This window comes from Bos indicus, chromosome 13 (assembly GCF_029378745.1).
Source record: "Bos indicus isolate NIAB-ARS_2022 breed Sahiwal x Tharparkar chromosome 13, NIAB-ARS_B.indTharparkar_mat_pri_1.0, whole genome shotgun sequence".
Taxonomy (NCBI): domain Eukaryota; kingdom Metazoa; phylum Chordata; class Mammalia; order Artiodactyla; family Bovidae; genus Bos; species Bos indicus.
The window spans coordinates 31,169,024-31,187,651 of record NC_091772.1 but is presented as its reverse complement, the minus strand read 5'-3'; the positions used below and the strand labels follow the sequence as shown (position 1 = coordinate 31,187,651).

The 18,628-nt window shown below is 38.4% G+C and overlaps 1 protein-coding gene and 1 long non-coding RNA gene across 3 annotated transcripts in view; both read left to right on the top strand.

Moving 5' to 3' along the window:
* The window catches only part of LOC139186467 (uncharacterized), a 34,193-nt gene extending 25,412 nt beyond the window's left edge, over nt 1-8,781 (top strand). Inside the window, exon 2 of the long non-coding RNA XR_011570023.1 lies at nt 30-8,781. This is a non-coding gene — a long non-coding RNA (uncharacterized lncRNA). The remainder of the gene's footprint in view (nt 1-29) is intronic.
* RSU1 (Ras suppressor protein 1) overlaps nt 1-18,628 on the top strand; it is a 204,845-nt gene that overhangs the window by 132,389 nt on the left and 53,828 nt on the right. The window lies entirely within an intron of this gene.

The following is an 18,628-nucleotide window of genomic DNA, read 5'->3' as shown; positions in this document are numbered from 1 at the left end:
GGAGGAGGACAAGCAAGAATGAGGAGGAGGAGGACAAGCAAGAATGAGGAGGAGGAGATGAGATGATGGCTGCTTTTATGAATACAGTGTCACCATTAGAGGGAGGCTTGTTTCTGATCTGAGAAATAGACATCAGCTTTCCATAGAATGAGTAAAACAGTGCCAACCACTGAAAGATTCAGCACCTTTAGGAAATTCCAAATTGTAAGTTGATGAATAACAGATAAAAAGCAAAATAGTAATTTGAAAAGGAAGGAAGAGAGGAAGGAAGGTTAATTTCAAGAAGACACTACAAGAGAACTTGCATGGTCTTTTTAGGGTGAAGGCTATGGTTTTTCCTGTGGTCACGTATGGATGTGAGAGTTGGACTGTGAAGAAGGCTGAGCACCGAAGAGTTGATGCTTTTGAACTGTGATGTTGGAGAAGACTCTTGAGAGTCCCTTGGACTGCAAGGAGATCCAACCAGTCCATTCTGAAGCAGATCAGCCCTGGGATTTATTTGGAGGGAATGATGCTAAAGCTGAAACTCCAGTACTTTGGCCGCCTCATGTGAAGGGTTGACTCATTGGAGAAGACTCTGATGCTGGGAGGGATTGGGGGCAGGAGGAGAAGGGGACGACAGAGGATGAGATGGCTGGATGGCATCACTGACTTGATGGACGTGAGTCTGCATGAACTCCAGGAGTTGGTGATGGACAGGGAGGCCTGGTGTGCTGCGATTCTTGGGGTCGCAAAGAGTCGGACATGACTGAGCGACTGAACTGAGCTGAAAGGTGGGTTTGAATCACAGCTCTGACATTTGGGTAGGTGTATTATCCTGAGTATATTATTTAAATGCTCTGAACTTATTTGACTTGGGTAATGAATTAAGGGCTACAGGGTTATGGGTTTTACTCTTGAGTCACCTGGTCTAATATTTAGTTATTGAAAATAACCTCTAATTGCACTGACATTGCATATTCTGAAGTTTGTACTTAGGCAGCTGAAATTTGCAAATACTTCTAACAGACTAGATTGACATAATGACACTTGAACTCCTGTAGAAAGCAGTACAAACCAGTGTGGATGGAAGAGCCCACTACTGTGCATTGAATTAACATCTCTTATGGCTGTAAATACGTCTGATGTTATATATCAGTCGTTTGGTAAATTTCAACACATTTCCCACCATATTTGTACACGGCACACCCTTCAATAGGACATAGCTACCTGGAATCATGTCCGTGGATGATGTTCCTGAAGCAGAAAATTGACGTGACAGCTGGAAAAATGGGAACCACCTTCAAAGAAAGAAAAAATGAGGTCACTGCAGGTGTGATTCTTTTTATTTAGAGGTATGGCAAAGTTAATAATAAGAGAGATGAGACGAAGGGGATCAGAAAGGAGATAAAATGGAGATGTTCTTAAACTTTACATTTGAGGATCAGTTGCATTTAGAACCAGGCAAAGGAGTCAAATGGGTTCAGTTAAAGGGTCTTTCCTGGTGGTCCAGTGGCTGAGACGCTGACCTCCCAATGCAGGGTACATGGATTCTATCTCTGGTCAGGGAGCTAGATGCCGCAGGCTGCAACTAAGGTTTTGCATGCCGCAAAAAAAAAAAGAAAAAAATGTTCAATGAAAGTCTGTTTCAGAGGATTTATTGCGAAACCAGTGGGATAATCTAATGCCCCTCCTTATTTTTCAGATGGAGAAATTGAATCCCAGAGTGATTAAAAGATCTAAGATAACCTAACTAGTTAATATGGTCTATTGCTCATCCAATCTTTTCATGTGTTTTTGCCTCTGTCTAAATATCGCTCCTACCACACACCTGTCCTCATCTATTGCCTGATTAATCCCTGCTGTTCTGATTTGACCATCAAGGTCAAATCACTGTAATAGCAGAGGACAACCACAACTGTTTGTTGAACACTTCACTTTTGTAACAACTGTATGATATAGGTGCTGTTTATCTAGATTTTTATGGAAGAAGACACTGCTCCAAAGAGAATTACTTTTTTTATATTTGTTTATTTGACTGTGCTTTGTCTTAATTATGGCACACGGGATCTTCCATCTTCATTGCAGCATGTGGGATCTAGTTTTCCAACCAGGGATCGAACCTAGGTCCCCTGCATTGGGAGCACCAAGTCCTAGCCACTAGACCACCAGGGAAATCTCTCCAAGGGGATTAAATAACTTGCTCAGGGTTATGATTGATAATGGGATAGAAACAGAATTCAGACGTAGGCAGTCTCACTGCAAAGTTTGAGCTCCATCCAGTTCACCACATTATTCTACCAGCTACTTGGTATCAGGATACCTCATACCTCTCTCAGCACTTACTGCTCCTGTAAGGTTACATTTATTTGTGTGATGATGTAATGCATTTTTCCTATGAGATTGTAACCTATAGGAAGGCTCAGATCAGCACCTTTTGATTTACCCATTTGCTTAGATCCTAAGCACCTCACAACTAGCTGGCCTTACATATATTTTTTAGTATGTGAAATGGAGTTAATAATAATTCATTTTATGTTATCAGTCGAATTGTACCATGCTGTAGGACAGTTGGGTATGGTGCTATATTATAACTGCATTGTTAAGAGAACTCAGTGAGAAAATACACATTAAGTGCTAACTAGTTCACATCACTTGGTAAGTACTCTGTAACTGTTGGGCTGTAATTTAAACAGGCTTAGAGGTACCTTGGAGAAAGCAATGGCACCCCACTCCAGTACTCTCGCCTGGCAAATCCCATGGACGGAGGAGCCTGGTGGGCTGCAGTCCATGGAGTCGCTAGGAGTCGGACATGACTGAGCGACTTCACTTTCACTTTTCACTTTCATGCATTGGAGAAGGAAATGGCAACCCACTCCAGTGTTCTTGCCTGGAGAATCCCAGGGACGGGGGAGCCTGGTGGGCTGCCGTCTCTGGGGTCGCACAGAGTCGGACACGACTGAAGTGACTTAGCAGCAGCAGCAGCAGAGGTACCTTAAAACCACCAGACAGGATCTGAAATTGAGTGTTTACTGCTCTTCTCTTCACTTTTATTCTTATCTTCTTTTTGTATTTATAATGAATGTAATTATAAAATTCAGTCTTGGAAAATATATTGCATTCCAAACCTGATTTCTTACCTAGCTAGGCCACAAGGGTGTTAAGTTTCATTCTTGGTAAGTGTTGGTTTCATCCTGGAGACCGAGACAGATCTGGAGACTTTAGAATCCAGTCCTAGTTAACACGTAACTTCTGAACGAGCCTCTTGAGCAAGGCCCACTAGTTAAGGCTATAGCAGGTAGTTATCATGTCCCTGTTCAGTTACAGAAGCTGAGTGGTCGCTTCCTTAGCTTTCCTTGGGTTCTCTAGATCCATTTATTTCTACATGTATTCCATGTCTTCCTGTCTCTATTTGCCAGGCTGCATATAGGATTTATTGGGCTTCCCTGGTGACTCAGAGGTAAGGAATCTCCTTGTTAATGCAGGAGACACAGGTTTGATCCCTGCGTCAGGAAGATCTGCAGAAGGAAATTGCAAACCACTCCAGTATTCTTGCCTAGGGAATCCTAAGAATAGAGGAGCCTGGCGGGCTATAGTCCATAGGGTCACAAAGAGTCAGACATGACTGAACAACCAAGCACATACTCACCGATAGGATTTATTATTTCCAATCATGTCCTTGAAGTCAGTTCAGCAGTGTTATCTCTGGAGTATAGAGATGCATGTGGCAAGTGATTGGCAGTGTATTCTATTAATACTGTTCAGAACCTAGCCATAGAATAAAAATTGAGCTATAAAATTAATCTATTAAAAAAAGCCACAGATAAAACAGTGAAGAGATCAAAATTAATCCTAAAAAAGCACAAAATGAAAGACAGGTACCATAGAATCAAAAATCGTAGTATTCATGAAAGTGAACATTAATTATTTAATTCCAAGGACAGACACATTATATTCCAAAAATATGTTTCAGGTTCACAATTGACTAGCTTTTTTATGTGGCCGAATACCAGCTTTGCATATTTATTAAAATTATTCATAACTGCGGAGCTGCCTAGATGAACTGTTGAGTTCTTGTTTCTTGATCCAATATATTATCTTGTCCATTTTATCATGGCACGGTAATAGGAATTTGTCTAAATTTTAGAGTGATCCATGGAATATTTTCAGTATCAGCATCTCCTAAATACATATTTCATCATTTCCATTTTGCCTGATATAATCTTTCAGATAGGTTAGAAGAAATCATCTATCTCTATAGAAAATTTGCAGGATGTTTTTTTTTGGGGGGGGGATAAATTTTAGACAAAAATCTTTATTCAGTAGGAAAAGTTACTATAATATCATTAATATTTAGGTATCAAAATATTCCAGCTACCTACAAATTTGGACACAGTGTGAATTCTTTGGAATAATAGAACAGTCCAAGTTCTGTTATTTGGAGTTGTTGTCATTTGGAGTTCATGGAGAACCGTGTTTGTTTAGGTGTTGCTGGGTTTGTTTAGATATGTAGCACCTTGCTGTGGCCATAATAGTGTGGTCAGTATGCTGAGTTCTAGAGTTCAGTTCATAACCTCAGTCTGCTGCTTATTATCTTGTTTAAGTTTTTCAGCATCAGTGATCTCATTGTAAAATTGAACAATGATAATGGCTATAGGGTTGTTAGAGAAGAGTCTGTGAAATAATCCACCTAGGGTGCTTACCACTAGATCAGGCACATAATAAACACTTAGTAAATGTCAGGTGCTGTAAGTCTTAATAGTACATCATAGAATGCCACAGAAAGTGTGGGCTAGAGTTTTAGCGAAAATGTATGACAAAGAGATTTTAATCTCCAGTAGTATTCTCTGGGCTTCCCTCGTGGCTCAGCTGGTAAAGAATCCATCTGCAATGCTGGAGACCTGGGTTTGATCCCTGGGTTTGGAAGATCCCCTGAAGAAGGGAAAGGCTACCCACTCCAGTATTCTGGCCTGGAGAATTCCATGGACTGTATAGTCCATGAGGTCGCAAAGAGTCGCACATGACTGAGTGACTTTCACAACAGATGTCTAAGCTGATAAAAACTTAGATAATAAGAAAGAAGCATACATGCAACGTTTTTTTTTTTTTTTTAGGTTTCTTGATGTGAACCATTTATAAAGTCTTTATTGAATTTGCTACTGTATTGCTTTAGTTTTATGTTTTGGATTTTTGGCCATGAGGCATGTGGGATCTTAACTCCCCAGTTGGGGTTGAACACACACCCGGTACCCTGGAAGGCCAAATCCCAACCACTGGACTGCCAGGGAAGCCCCTAGATGTTACTTTTCAAACTTGGCTGTTACTGGTCATATCAGGGGACCCCTCCAACCCAGGGATCAAACCCAGTCTCCTGAATTGCAGGCAGATTCTTTACTGTCTAAGCCATCAGGAAGCCCTAATGATCATATACTATAGTTCAAAGAAACCCCAGATAATCTAGTTTAATGTGCTATCTTTAAGGGTGGGTGGAAAATGCCCCCCAAATGGTGAAGGATGCCCCAGAGATTCATCTGGTTTAATCAAAAGGAAATAGTCACTGAATCTCTCCTAGATGTGGTCATTTATAGGACCTAAGAAGTGTGTGATACCTAGTATATAACACTTCCTGCTCCTCTTGGTTTGTTATCCTCCTGATTATTTATCCTCTAAGAGTATCTTTTCCCTTTTAAAAAATGAATTATTTATTTATTTTTGGCTGTGCTGGGTCTCCGTTGCTGCTCGGGCTTTTCTCTAGTTGCAGTGAGGGGAAGCTACTCTGTAGTTGCGGAGCCCATACTTTTCGTTGCAGTGGCTTCTTTTATCGCAGAGCATGGGCTCTTGGGCATGCAGGTGTCAGTAGTTGTGGCTCGTGGGCCCTAGAGCACAGGCTCAGTAGTTGTGGTCATGGGCTTAGTTGTTCCGCAGCATATGGGATCTTCCCGGATCAGGGATCGAACCTGTTTCTTCTGCATTGGCAGGTGGATTCTTCGCCACAGAGCCACCAGGGTAGCGCCTGTAAGTATTTTTTCATATCCCCAAGAGTCATGCAGAAAATGACCGACTGTACTAGAGCATCTCCAGTCTCAGTGAATGTGAGCAGCTGTCTGTGCCAGCCTCCGTGGGGTGGTCACTGTGACCATGCTGGGGATACAGAAAAGAGATTGCCCACTGAGTTGTCTAGAATTGCCCCTGAGATCTCATAAGCTTCTAATATTAAAAGAAGCCTTTCTTTCTTACAAAAGAGAGTCAAGAGTGAAAGGGGATGCATTAGATGCTTCTGAGCCGTAGATTTTAGTGAGTTCCATAAAATTCTCAGTAAAGGAAAGGTCAGTGTTTGCACCATAAACAGTGTTCTCCTAGGTGTATTTAAACCCAGGCCCTCTTGTGATTCCCAGAGTATATTATAATTGGGCTGCTTTCCTTGGATAGTGCCCCGTTACCTGTCACCTCCCCAAAAAGAACCCCCCCCCCCCACTGCCACCACAACCACCTGAGCATTCTGTTCTATAGAGGTACTAACTACCTGAGTTGTGGGGCCATTCTTTCACCAAAGAAGAGAATGGAAAGAAGTGATTTCACACCCTCTCCAGCATTTATCGTTTTTAGATTTTTTGATGATGGCCATTCTGACTGTTGTCAGGTGATATCTCAGTGTAGTTTTGATTTGCATTTCTCTAACAATTAGTGATGTTGAGCATCCCTTCCTGTGCCACTTGGGCCTCTGTCTTCTTTGGAGAAATGTCTGTTTATGTCTTCTGCCTATTTTTTTTTTTTTTTTTGAATTGTTTGTTTTTTATATTGAGATGCATGAGCTGTTTAAAAAAGAGGAAAAAGAAGTGATTTCACCTCTGTTACATAGCATGGGCTTAGGAGTTTTCCCTGTGGGTTTGGCTACAGTTTTGTATTTGAGGTTAAAGTGAAGAGACTGTCATAACACTAGTCCAGGGCATGTGCCAAGGGGAGTCCTTCTTTGTTTCTGTGGAGACCACGTGTGAGACTAAGAAAGACCAATGGGTGACCTTGACCCACTCATGATGCACGGACTCGTCCTGCTTTGTGAGTGGCAGTTTTGGGGACCTTTCTGGTTGTCACCTCCCATCCAGCTAGCCTCCTGCACCTGGGGGAGCCATTGGTTCCGGCCTTGTTCCGCAGAGCAGCACTGAGCCTTGATTGAAGAGTATTTTTATCCCATTATCAAAAGCATCCAGAGGAAATGTTCAAAGAGTATGGGTGCAACTCTTGCCATTAAAGAACCAGGATACCCAAATAAGCCAATCACGGCCTTAAATAGTAATCCGTCTTTATTTTCCATTCCTTTAATTTCCAGGATAAGGACTCCTCTGTCTCAGAGTATGAAAAAGGGCAGAACCAGCTAGCGAGTCTTACAGAAATGATTCTTCTTCTGGTGTCCGTGAACATGGAGCATGCCTTATGTAGAGCAGGATGACTTTGTTGAAGCGTGTTGATTTTTGTTTGTTTTTATGGAAGTATAGTTGATTTATAATGTTGTGCCAGTCTCTCTGTTGTATAGCGAAGTGACTCAGTTTTATATGTATACACATTTTTTTTAACATTCTTTTCTAACATTCTTTTCCATTGTGATTTATCCCAGGAGGTTTGATATGGTTCCCTGTGCTATACAGTAGGACCTTGTTATTTGTCCATCCTATATGTAATAGTTTGCCGCTGCCAACCTCAGACTCCCAGTCCATCCCTCTCCTTTCCCTTACCCTCTTGGCAACTACAGAGTCTGATCTCTGTGTCCGTGAGTCTTAGAACAAGGTGGCTTTGAGTGGACCATCCTGGATAAGTTTTTCAGCCTGAGATTGAATGTGTCTGCCAGACTGGCCAGGCACATACAAAATCTGCCTGAAGATTTAAAGGTATGTAGGCCATGTGGACCCACTCCAATGTTCTTGCCTGGAGAATCCCAGGGATGGGGGAGCCTGGTGGGCTGCCGTCTCTGGGGTCACACAGAGTTGGACACGACTGAAGGGACTTAGCAGCAGCAGCAGCAGGCCATGTGACATGAGAGCAGCAGACTGAGGAGCATGAATGGACTTTTCTCTCCATTGTGATTTCTGGCTCCTTTATACTTGAACAAGTACACTTTCATTCTTTGAAACTTAGAGGCTTTTGTTAAGGATTGCTAAGGGATGACCCCCAAATTATTACCATCACCACAGCTGAAGTCATAGTCACAGATTATAGTCAAATTTAATCTTTAATTTCATAGAATAGTCATCTTTTGCCTGATTTCTTTGATAATTTTGTCTTTTATTTTTCAATGGCAGAAAAAAATTGTTTTCATTTTTTTTTAAATCAGAATAAATCTGTATTAATGTATGAACTATCAGAGAATGTTTAATTGATTGGGAGTCTGGGAGCTGCCCTGGTTTAAAGACACACAGAATTTCAACAGTGTTTTCATTTCTGAATTTGTCTTTCCTGTATTCTGAGATTATTTTTGAAATGTGTTTCAAGTCATCAAAAATATACTTCTAAAGCTTTGATCAAAACTTGCCAAAATTAGGATGCATAAGAGTCTATTAAGAGTTAACACAGGCTAGAATGAATACACAAAGGATGGAGTCATTTTCTTAGGAAACTGAGCAGAGAGAAATCTTCTTGGGATCAGTGAGAAGCTACATTGTATATTTAACAAAAATAAAAGGAGAAAGACTTCCCTGGTGATCCAGTGGTTAAGATTCCATACTTCCACTGTAGGAAGTGGGTTCGATCCTTAGTCAGGGAGCTTGGGTCCCACATGCTGTGTGGCATGGCCAATAAAATAAAATAAAACTTTAAAAAAGAGATACAAATGTGATCATATTGAAAATAAAAAAATAAAAGGAAACTTCTCTTAGAAGCATGTAGTAGTAATTTTTAAAAGCATTTATTTGTTTATCTGTGCTGGGTCTTAGTTGCAGTGTGTGGGGTCTTTAGTTGTGCATGGAAACTCTTAGTTGCCTGCTGTGGGATCTAGTTCCCTGACCAGGGATTGAAACTGGACCCCTGCATTGGGAGCACCGAGTCTTAGCCACTGGACCACCAAGGGAAGTACCTGTAGTAGTAATTGTATGATGCCTCGTAAATAAATATTGGTTCACAAGGATTTCTAGTCTTTTCTTTTATCAGATATGCATTCAAAGAACTCTCCCATGTTTCACAAAGAGAAATGTTTGCTACCTGTAGACCCCATGGGAGTGTAATATGCAGTGGTCAGCAAAATGCTTTTTCTTACACTTGTGAAAATGAGAATGTCAGTCTGAGAAATATGTTGAATGATACCAGCTGTATCAGTATTGCAGACTGCTTTTGGTCTAAATTTTATAATATACAGCAAAGCTGTTATTTCAAAAATTTCTCCTGCTTACTTGTAGGGTCAACTAATTTTAACCATCTCTAAAAGACACTTACAAAAAAGGAAAAGATACCCATTTGGCAGGGGGTGTAATACAAGGGGAAAAATGTAGAAATGGTAATTTATGGGAGGAACCAGGTTTCCTGAAAGCCTTCTCACCAGGAAAGACTGGATGCAACATAAATCAGAGAAACGTATTTCTTAGATGTACTATTGAACTTGTAAGAGAATCAGGGAGATTCTCCAAGGGACAAAAAGTCTGAATTTTCCAATTACAAAAAGTAATTTGAAACCAGAGGGGTGTGGAAAGGAGACCAAGACTGCCCCCGTGGCAGTGCCAGGGTAAGGAATTCAACAACTTAGAGACCATGGATGGAAAGGAAGTGATTGGACCTGGGGTCTGAGTAAAGCTGGAGGGCCAAATGTGAAACACTTTCTTAAAGCTAGGCTACGCCTTTACTGAAAGTCAGAGCCGAAAAACAAATTAGCTCACCAGGAAAGGGAACAGGTAAGGAAATCTCTCCATTTCTACTGTTACTCTAAGTGGAGGAAAACCAGTGATCATTGAAATCATCATCTCCCCTAAGAATTTGCTGCTATAAGCTTATTTGGGGGGAGTTTCTAGTTTTAGTTTTTTAAGCTTATTTTCAGATGAATTTAAGTTATAGATTTATAGTTTTTACAGGGTCATGGAAACCTTAACCTAGAAAAGCAATGTATTTCCAAATTGGAGGATCCCTGCAGCCCTTGTTAGATATAAGCATGAACTGTCTCTAGCAGAAAGAGGTAGCAATCTATCGCCCTCAGAATTTCTACAGATGCAGCTTATATGAAGATACCATAAAACATACCCAACACTCAACAAAGCAATCCAAACATTACCCAACAGGAAATAACAAAACACCGGAGTCATCTGAGATAGTAAACAAACAGGTTTAGATTTCCCTGTGTCTCATGATACCAGGGAGCTCAAAACTGCATCTAAAACAAATGCATGTGAAGTATATAAAGAAAAAACATTGAGCAAGAAATAAGATGCCATCAAAAATGATCAGCAAGATTTGGAAAGGAACCAAGTAGAATTACACGAGAGAAAAATATATAATCATTGCAGTTAAAAACCCGGTAGATAGGTGAAAGGAGGATTATACACATTTGATGAGATAATTGACAGGAAGATCATGAAGAAATTACCTAACGTGAAACAGAGGAAGTGGAAAAATAGTGATGAGAGTCAAGAAGTAGGAGTGATTCTGAGAATGTAAAGCTCTCATATATGTCAATCTGGATCCAGAATACTAAAATAGTGAAACTCTTCAAGTCGCATGGGGGTGATGCCTCACTGGACCCTGGGTGAATTACACACAAAGACACTTGAGCTTAGGCACTCTCCTCTTTTAAAATGGACTAGAAGCCCACCATCAGTTTGCCAAGGAGAAAGACAACATCTGTAGTCTCCCAGGCCAATAAACAAAGCTACCTTCTGCTCTAGGGGACAACTTTATGTTTTAAGGTTGTTCACTATGCTGATACCTGGAAAAGTTATCCCAGAACCAAAGCTGCCAGTGCCTCTGCTCACAAAACATGTGGAAGCAGTCAGCATCCTATGGGGAGTTATTTCCCAACAGTAGAGGGGCACTTTGTTTAAGGTATAAAGACAGAATTTTCCCAGAATGTTGCAAAATTGGAATCGTCTACTAGAGAGAAAGCACTGATTTCCAAGCAACATAAATAAATACATATTTAGATACCATGGGGGATCTATAGAATCTCATTTCACTCAAAGACCCAGGCAGACTAGTTGGGTTTAATTTTTCTTCCATTGTATCAAACACAAGGGGAAAAAAAAATTAACAAAAACATTACTGTGTGTTTTTCTTCAGTCAGTTCAGTTCAGTTGCTCAGTTGCGTCCAACTCTTAGCGACCCCATGGATTGCAGCAGGCCAGGCTTCCCTGTTGTAATTAAGCACCAAATTATCTTAGAAGATCAGGTCACACCTTGTCATAGAGCAGTGCGTGGCGAAGAAATGCAGAACCTGATGACCGTGATACAAGACTGTCTGTAGGGGTAACTTCAGGAGCAGTTGAAGAAAATTGTGGGAATGGGAAAATACAGAGCATTTTCTAAACTCCCCTTTGATGCAAGCAAACATAGACGTCTAAGAAGAATAAAAATCTAACCTAGGATTGTTCTTTCTGTTGCATATGATAAAGATTTATGGTGATATTTTAAGATGGCATGCAAACCCCACAAAGCTAAAAATCTAACCTAGAATAATTATGTGGATGATTTGGACTAGTTTTTTCAGTATCTGTTGAGGTGTACATCCATACTGTTATTGTTCAGCAGCCTGTTTATTAAAAATTTCTAATGTTTGAATTAATCCAGTTAAGTCAGTTCCTTGATTTGCAAGATAAGCTGAAAGAAGTGTTAGGAGTTAACTTTTGTAGAAGTTTCCCAGCTCAGATTTGAATCTGTGTCCAGCTTTGTGGCAGGAGACCAGGTCTGAATCAATATTTCTGCCTGGAAGTCACATAACCTCGACGAGAGATTAATGTGGTTACTGCTGGGTTCTGTGTTCCTCGTCAGCTAAGTATGTGCACTTGTCACTCATATTTTGTTTTCAGCTTGTTACACTGACAGAAAAATCTCTGCAGAATAAAGAACCAGTTTTCCGAGCCTACGAAGCTCTCTTGTATTTGCATATTTTCAGGATTTAAAGCAAAGGGTGCTTTTCCTTGAAATGTTATTTATTTGTTGGGTTTTTTTTTTCCTGTTTCTATGATATGGGGAAACATTATTGACAGCTCCTAAGATGTCTGTCTCTCATTGTGTTTCTGCTGATTGCTCATTTTGTTGATTCAGTAGTACAAGAAATAAGGAAATTTTTCCTTGTATTCACCAACGTATTTGCAAAATTTTTATTTAAAACCCAGAGTGAAATTTCTGCCTTTGGTTAAAGCTACTTTTCTTTTTTTTGTATTTTACATAAACTATTGATGAAGTCCACAGTAAGGCAGTTTTGTAGGTGAAATAAGTCATTCCAGTTTTAAACTCTGTTAATTCAAGTATGATTGAGTATATCTTTTGTATACTTGGTTGCTCATGGATTCGTGATGGAAAGGAATTGTGAAGTTATCATGAAATCACTTGTTTAAATCCATTGATTTCATAAAGACCCCACCTTACAACCCCCTGATTAAAACCTTAAAGAAAATGGCATTCTTGAGCTAGTGTTCATTTTATGTTGTACATGAACTAATAATCCTCTTAACAAATAAACAAGGAAACAAAAACTTAACTTCATTTATAATAGTAATGATTGGAAATAAGAAGTATATGACACATGATCAGTAAATAATCATGGAGCCATACAGCCAAATGCTAGGCAACCATTGAAAGTTGTGTTGTAGAAGATTAATGACTTTGGAGAATTTTTGTAATATGTTACACATTTAAAAAGCAAACTATATACCTGTGGTCCACAAAGCTTTAAAAGATACACCTCAAATATGAATATAATTTTCTCACATGGTTGGATTGTCTGTGATTTTTGAGCCCATACCCTACACTTTACTGTACTTTTTTGGTGGTTATATATTCTCTCTGGTTTTGCATTTATTGCCCTATTTCTGCTCTGTATTTCTCATTGTGGAAGAAGATAAAATTTCGATTGAGAGAAAATTTGAAGGATTGTCACAATTGAATTGAAACAGGTGGTTCACAGCTGTATTACATCCCTAAATGTCCACTGACTTAGCATTTGATTGCATTTTGCATATCTTATTAAATAATGTAAAATGAATTTTTCTGTTTAGGAAAGCAAAAGGTATATTTGGGTTGCTACAGTGATTTGTGATTTTTGACATACACACTAACTCATTTCCTTGATTTGTGCGTGGAGGAGGGTGTGTGTTTTAACTTGGGAGTAAGTCCAGTGAGCCCAAGATGGTGATTTGTGCTTCGAGGTCATGCTGAGCCTCTAAGGCTAGACAGCTGGAGTGACTGAAGTGTTTCTGGGGGGGATGAAAAGCACTTTTGATGTAGAATCTTACTAACACATTTAGGGCTGTAAGTGAGAATAGAGAATACCGCTTCCAGGACCAGCCAAAGCTTCCATTAACTCTGGAGTCACATTTGGGCCTCTGTGAACTTCTTTGAAACCCCTTTGAGATTACCATTCTCCCTCACTTTTTATAAGATTTTTGAAAAGCACATTGCAGTAGTTAATGCACAGATAATTCAACCTCGTGGCATTATCTTTCAAGTGGGAAGATCCCCTGGAGAAGGCAGCCCACTCCAGTGCTCTTGGCTGTAGAATCCCATGGAGAGAGGAGGCTGGTAGGCTACAGTCCAGGGGGTCGCAAACAGTCGGACACGACTGAGCGACTTCACTTCACTTATGATATCAAGTACAACTAACTTCAACCAAATCATAATGAAAATTGTACTAAAATATTAAAATTATACTTAATGTTTCTTTCTAGTCAGAGAGCCCTGTCGGTTGTAAGAATGTAGCATACCCAAGAGTACCTTGTTGCAGATTTTTAAACCTATGAATGGATGAATATTTAAGAGAGAAAAATTCTTGGTTGTTTTAGTTCATGAGTTTAGTTGGTTTCCAGCACATTTGTACTCATCCATGCTGTGTGGAGGCGATGCGGGCAGCCTCATCACTAACTATATGAAGCTAACAGTGGCTTTTCTTTTTATGTTTTATATACCACACACACACTATGCACACAGAGTATTGTTTTGTGAGATGAATTGTGTGTAGGAGTCTGAGAGATCTATTTGTATCCTGGCTCTTTTCTAATTGTGTATCCTTGGGCACATCACTGAACTAATTTGTATATTTCATCAACTTGAGAATGAGGGTATTGCACTACCATGTGTAGAACAGAGAGCTAGTGGGAAGCTGCTGCATAGCACAGGGAGCTCAGCTCGGTGCTCTGTGATGACCTAGAGCGGTGGCATCAGGGCAGGAGGCTCCAGAAGGAGGGGATATATGTATATGTGTAGCTGATTCACTTTGCTGCACAGCAGAAACTAACACAACATTGTAAAGCAGTTATCCTCCAAAAAAAATAAGTGAATTTTGATATGTGTTAAAAATGTTTTAAATAAATAAAATAAATAATAATGTTATTTAATAATAATGTTATTTAATGTTTAATAATGTTATTTAATGTTTTAAATAAATAAAATGGGGTATTGTTATAAGCCTACTATAACATAACTTGTCTCTTAAATGTACGTAATATATTGTTATGCAAATATACGGCTTTATTCCTTCCTGTTTTCACTTCTTCCAGGAACACTACTTGAGACTTTGAAAAGATTTTTTTTTTCCTGTTGGTGACTAAGTTCAGTGTTTTGTTTCTCTGCTCCGCTCTTATTTTTTCCCCTGATTTCCTTAGCTCTCCCCTTTTTTTTCTTTTTCTTTTTATTTTTTTAAGATTTTTTTCTTTTTATTTATTTATTTATTTTTAATTTTTTTTTTTTTTTTTTTTTACTTTACAATATTGTACTGGTTTTGCCATACATCAACATGCATCCGCCATGGGTATACATGTGTTTCCCATCATGAACTCCCCAAATTTTCTAAAAAATTATTAACAAAAGACTTAATTTTTTATCTAATGCATTTAAATAAGCATTATGCTTAGCACACATCTGTGGTTTTTTTTTAGTTGTGGTGTAATTTACGAACATATACTGCACAGACCCTGAGTGGGGGTTCATAGTTCCCTGAGTTTTGTTTTTTCTTTTTGATTAGGAAATTTGTATTCTCGAATTGCTTTGTGTTTGGGTGTTCTGTGTTTTATTTATTTGGCTGCAGTGGGTCTTACTTGCGGCATGATCTTTGTTAGGTCCCTCAGATCTTTTGTTTTGGCACATGCACTCTAGCTGTAGCACGTGGATTCAGTCGTGTGATGTATGGGCTCTAGTTGTGGCATGTGGGCTTAGTTGCTCCGTGGCATGTGGGATCTTAGTTTCCCAACCAGGTACTGAACCCACATCTTCTGCATTGCAAAGCAAATTCTTAACCACTGGACCACCAGGGAAGTCCCTGTAGTTCCTTGAGTTTTGACAAATGAATCTATTCCTGTAATCAGCTCCCCAGTCAAGATATAGAAAATTCCCGTCCCCCTGAAAAGTTTGGCAAAAATTTATCTACTTTTGGATGTGGTGCACTTCTCCAGATTTCTTACTAGGTTTTCTTGCCTGAAGGTGTGTGAATCACCTCTTCATGTTGTCAGAGGTCCTCCCATGGCTTCAGGGCAGAATTTCTGAATTAGCCCTTTTTGCTGATGACAAGGTTTTTGAGCAGGAGAAAGTTCGCTTGCTTTTTTGGTATGAATTTTCCTTTGTTTCTTTTCTTTTTTTTTTTTTTTAATGTCTCTCTTCCCATTTCTAATGGATTCTGGCGATATATTTTATGGTTTAGCAGCACTGTGAGTCAACCTCACAAAAAAGGTCATTTAAAGGTTATGAAGGGTTCCACATCAGAAGTGTTTTAGTGTTGCCTCTGAAATTTATCTTACTGTTATCTGACCCTGGACATCACTCAGAATTTATGTAGTGTTTGTGTACATAAATGCTTTCTCCTCCTCAAAAAATTGAGTCAGATGTAGTAAAAGTCTGGGTTATTGTCAGTGGGAGGAAATCCATCTCATTGCCATGCCAACCATTCTTGTGCAGTGGACATATCTTGTTTATTTTATTCTTTTTTCTTTTTTTCTTGCAAATAAATGGTTCTTGGTTAGTTTGAAACTCTCCATCTTCTATTTTAAGTCAACTCTTTGTCATTTTTTTTTTAAAGCCTTCCTTAGATATAAGAGATACTCATAAGGGAAGTTTTTAAAGTACTGTTGAAAGTTGCCAGCCATCATTCTGATTTTACTCTGTGAGTTCATACCTGAACTAGTATCTTTTGAATAGTATTTCAAATGAGCATTGCTTATCGGAACTGTTTTTAAAAAAAAGTATCTGAAGTATGTCTGTTCCACCTTCCTTGTGTATTTACACCTCTTTGATTTTACTTTATGAGCAGCAAAAGCAAACTGTCACTATTTGCTGTAAATTGAAGCTTTTAATAACTATGTCTGTTCTCCAGCATTTGTCAGCTTTGAATATTCTGTCAGTAGAAAATAAAAATAGCAGGGAAACTCAGCAGCAGTGACACTGAGAATTTATGTGCTTATGCTAAAGGAAGGTAAAAAAAAATAATATTGAAGGGTGAGCATTTGGCATTTTCCCTTCAAATAATGTAAATTTGAGCTGGCTTTTCCTCGATAAATTTTGGATGAAAAGTTGGCCAAATAAATGAACATTTCATCATTAAACACAGAGCATCTTTTAATCTAGAAAGAGAAGAAGAGATTATTTCAGATCATGGATTCAATCATATAGGCCTTGTTTGACATAAACTTGAAAAATAAGTTTTATAAGTACATAAAAGGAAACATGATAGCTCAGTAGTAAAAACTTTGATGCATATAACATTTAAATTTTTAAACTGTTTGTAGTAAAAATTCATGTGGAGAAGATCATCTTGAATATGGGACAATAAAAAATTAATTTATCTAATAAAGATGGTTAGAGTAAATCAAATCTAAATAAATTCCAGAGTCCACATTTTTGTTAGTAAATTGTATGTGTCGGTTGTAAATATTAAACACATGAATGAAATATATGTTATGAAAAATTCACTGTGCTCTCTTTTCAGATAAAACCATAAAAAGTTTTTCAGGACTCCTTATTGATAATTTAAACTCAGTTCTTAACCATTGTGCCTCTTTCTTATATGTATCTTTCTACCTATGAGTCTCTTCTCAAAAGATACCTTTATCATTGTCTTTATCAGTAACAGTAATAAATACTTCAGAAGCACCAGCTGTGTGCCACGTTTGGTAAACATTGACAGTAGGTCAGTAGTATTTTGTGTAGGAAGAAAAGTGTTACAGTCCTGCTTAGTGGTGCTCCTGTGTCATCTTCATTTAAACCTCTACTGTAACAGAAAGATGATTAATGAAACTATGAGCTTATTTAGTTCCCTGTCAGTCTTGTGATGTGTCTGCAAATATAGGGAATTTTAAAAATAACCACAATGAGCTAAAGAGACAGTCTCTGCTTTTGCAGACTGGACATGCCTGGATGTTTTAATTTAGTTTTGTATTAGCGTTACTCCATTATTATGGATTGAGCCTGAGGGAAGGAGAAAATTAATTATTGTTAAAATTAATGAGATAATTGCATATGTATAATTTTGAAAAACCGTCTACAAGTATGTTATTCTGTAATGAGAGGTGCCTGGTCCTAATTCATCCTTTGGAGAGAGTGGAATTTGAAGTTTTCAATGGCAAAGATCCGTTTCGTTTGTTTTTTTCAACGGAAGTCCGAAAATAGTGTTATATACTATAAAAGTGATGATGGTGGGGAGTTGAGAATTTACTTTATACTGTATTAAAATGGGTTTGTTTGTTTCCAGTAAATGTGCTTATGTGTCTTAAAATTTCATCTCAATCAAGAGTAAGGAGTGATAGCCAGTGAACTTGAGATGTCAGTCAAATGTTAATGATTTTTGAAGATAGTAGTTGCATTCCTTTTCTGCAGAGGATTCTCATACTGAATTCAGCAGAGAATTTAGTTTGTTCAACTGCCCTAGCTTGCCTATAAAGAACTTCATAAGGAAGACAGAAGGTGATCATTCTTTTTGGCATTTTCCCCTGTCTTGATCTGCACAATAGCGGTTACAAAGCCTTTGATTCCATTTTCTTTCTTTTTGTGCCTCTCCCACATAAGAAAGTTAAAATTTTTTAATTTATTTTTTCTTCTTTTATTGGCTCTGATTTTAAGTCGCTCTTAAGATTTGCAGAGCTATGTTGAGATTCTTTCAGGTTCAATATTTCTTTTTAAATACTGATAAGATTCTCTCCTTTGAATGTTTTCATCCTTTTTAATTTTGTTAATTGATTTGGATAAATCAGTTATCCCATTTGTTTGGATATTGAAAAAAGAAGATGGATATCTCCTAGAAGGAGAGTAATTTAATTCCCAGTTTTTACACATGCTGAAAACTGTGTCTTTGTGATTCACAGGGGCCGGTTATAATCTGCATTTTGTTAGGATATTTGTCTTATGAATAAATTTGATGAAAACCTTTTTAAGTTAAAGCTACATGGATGGCTCAAAAATATAAATAAAGATGAGATTGTTTAAATCTTTGATGAAGCAAGTTCATCAGGTTCTCACGGTATTTTTTGGAGAAATGTTTAAA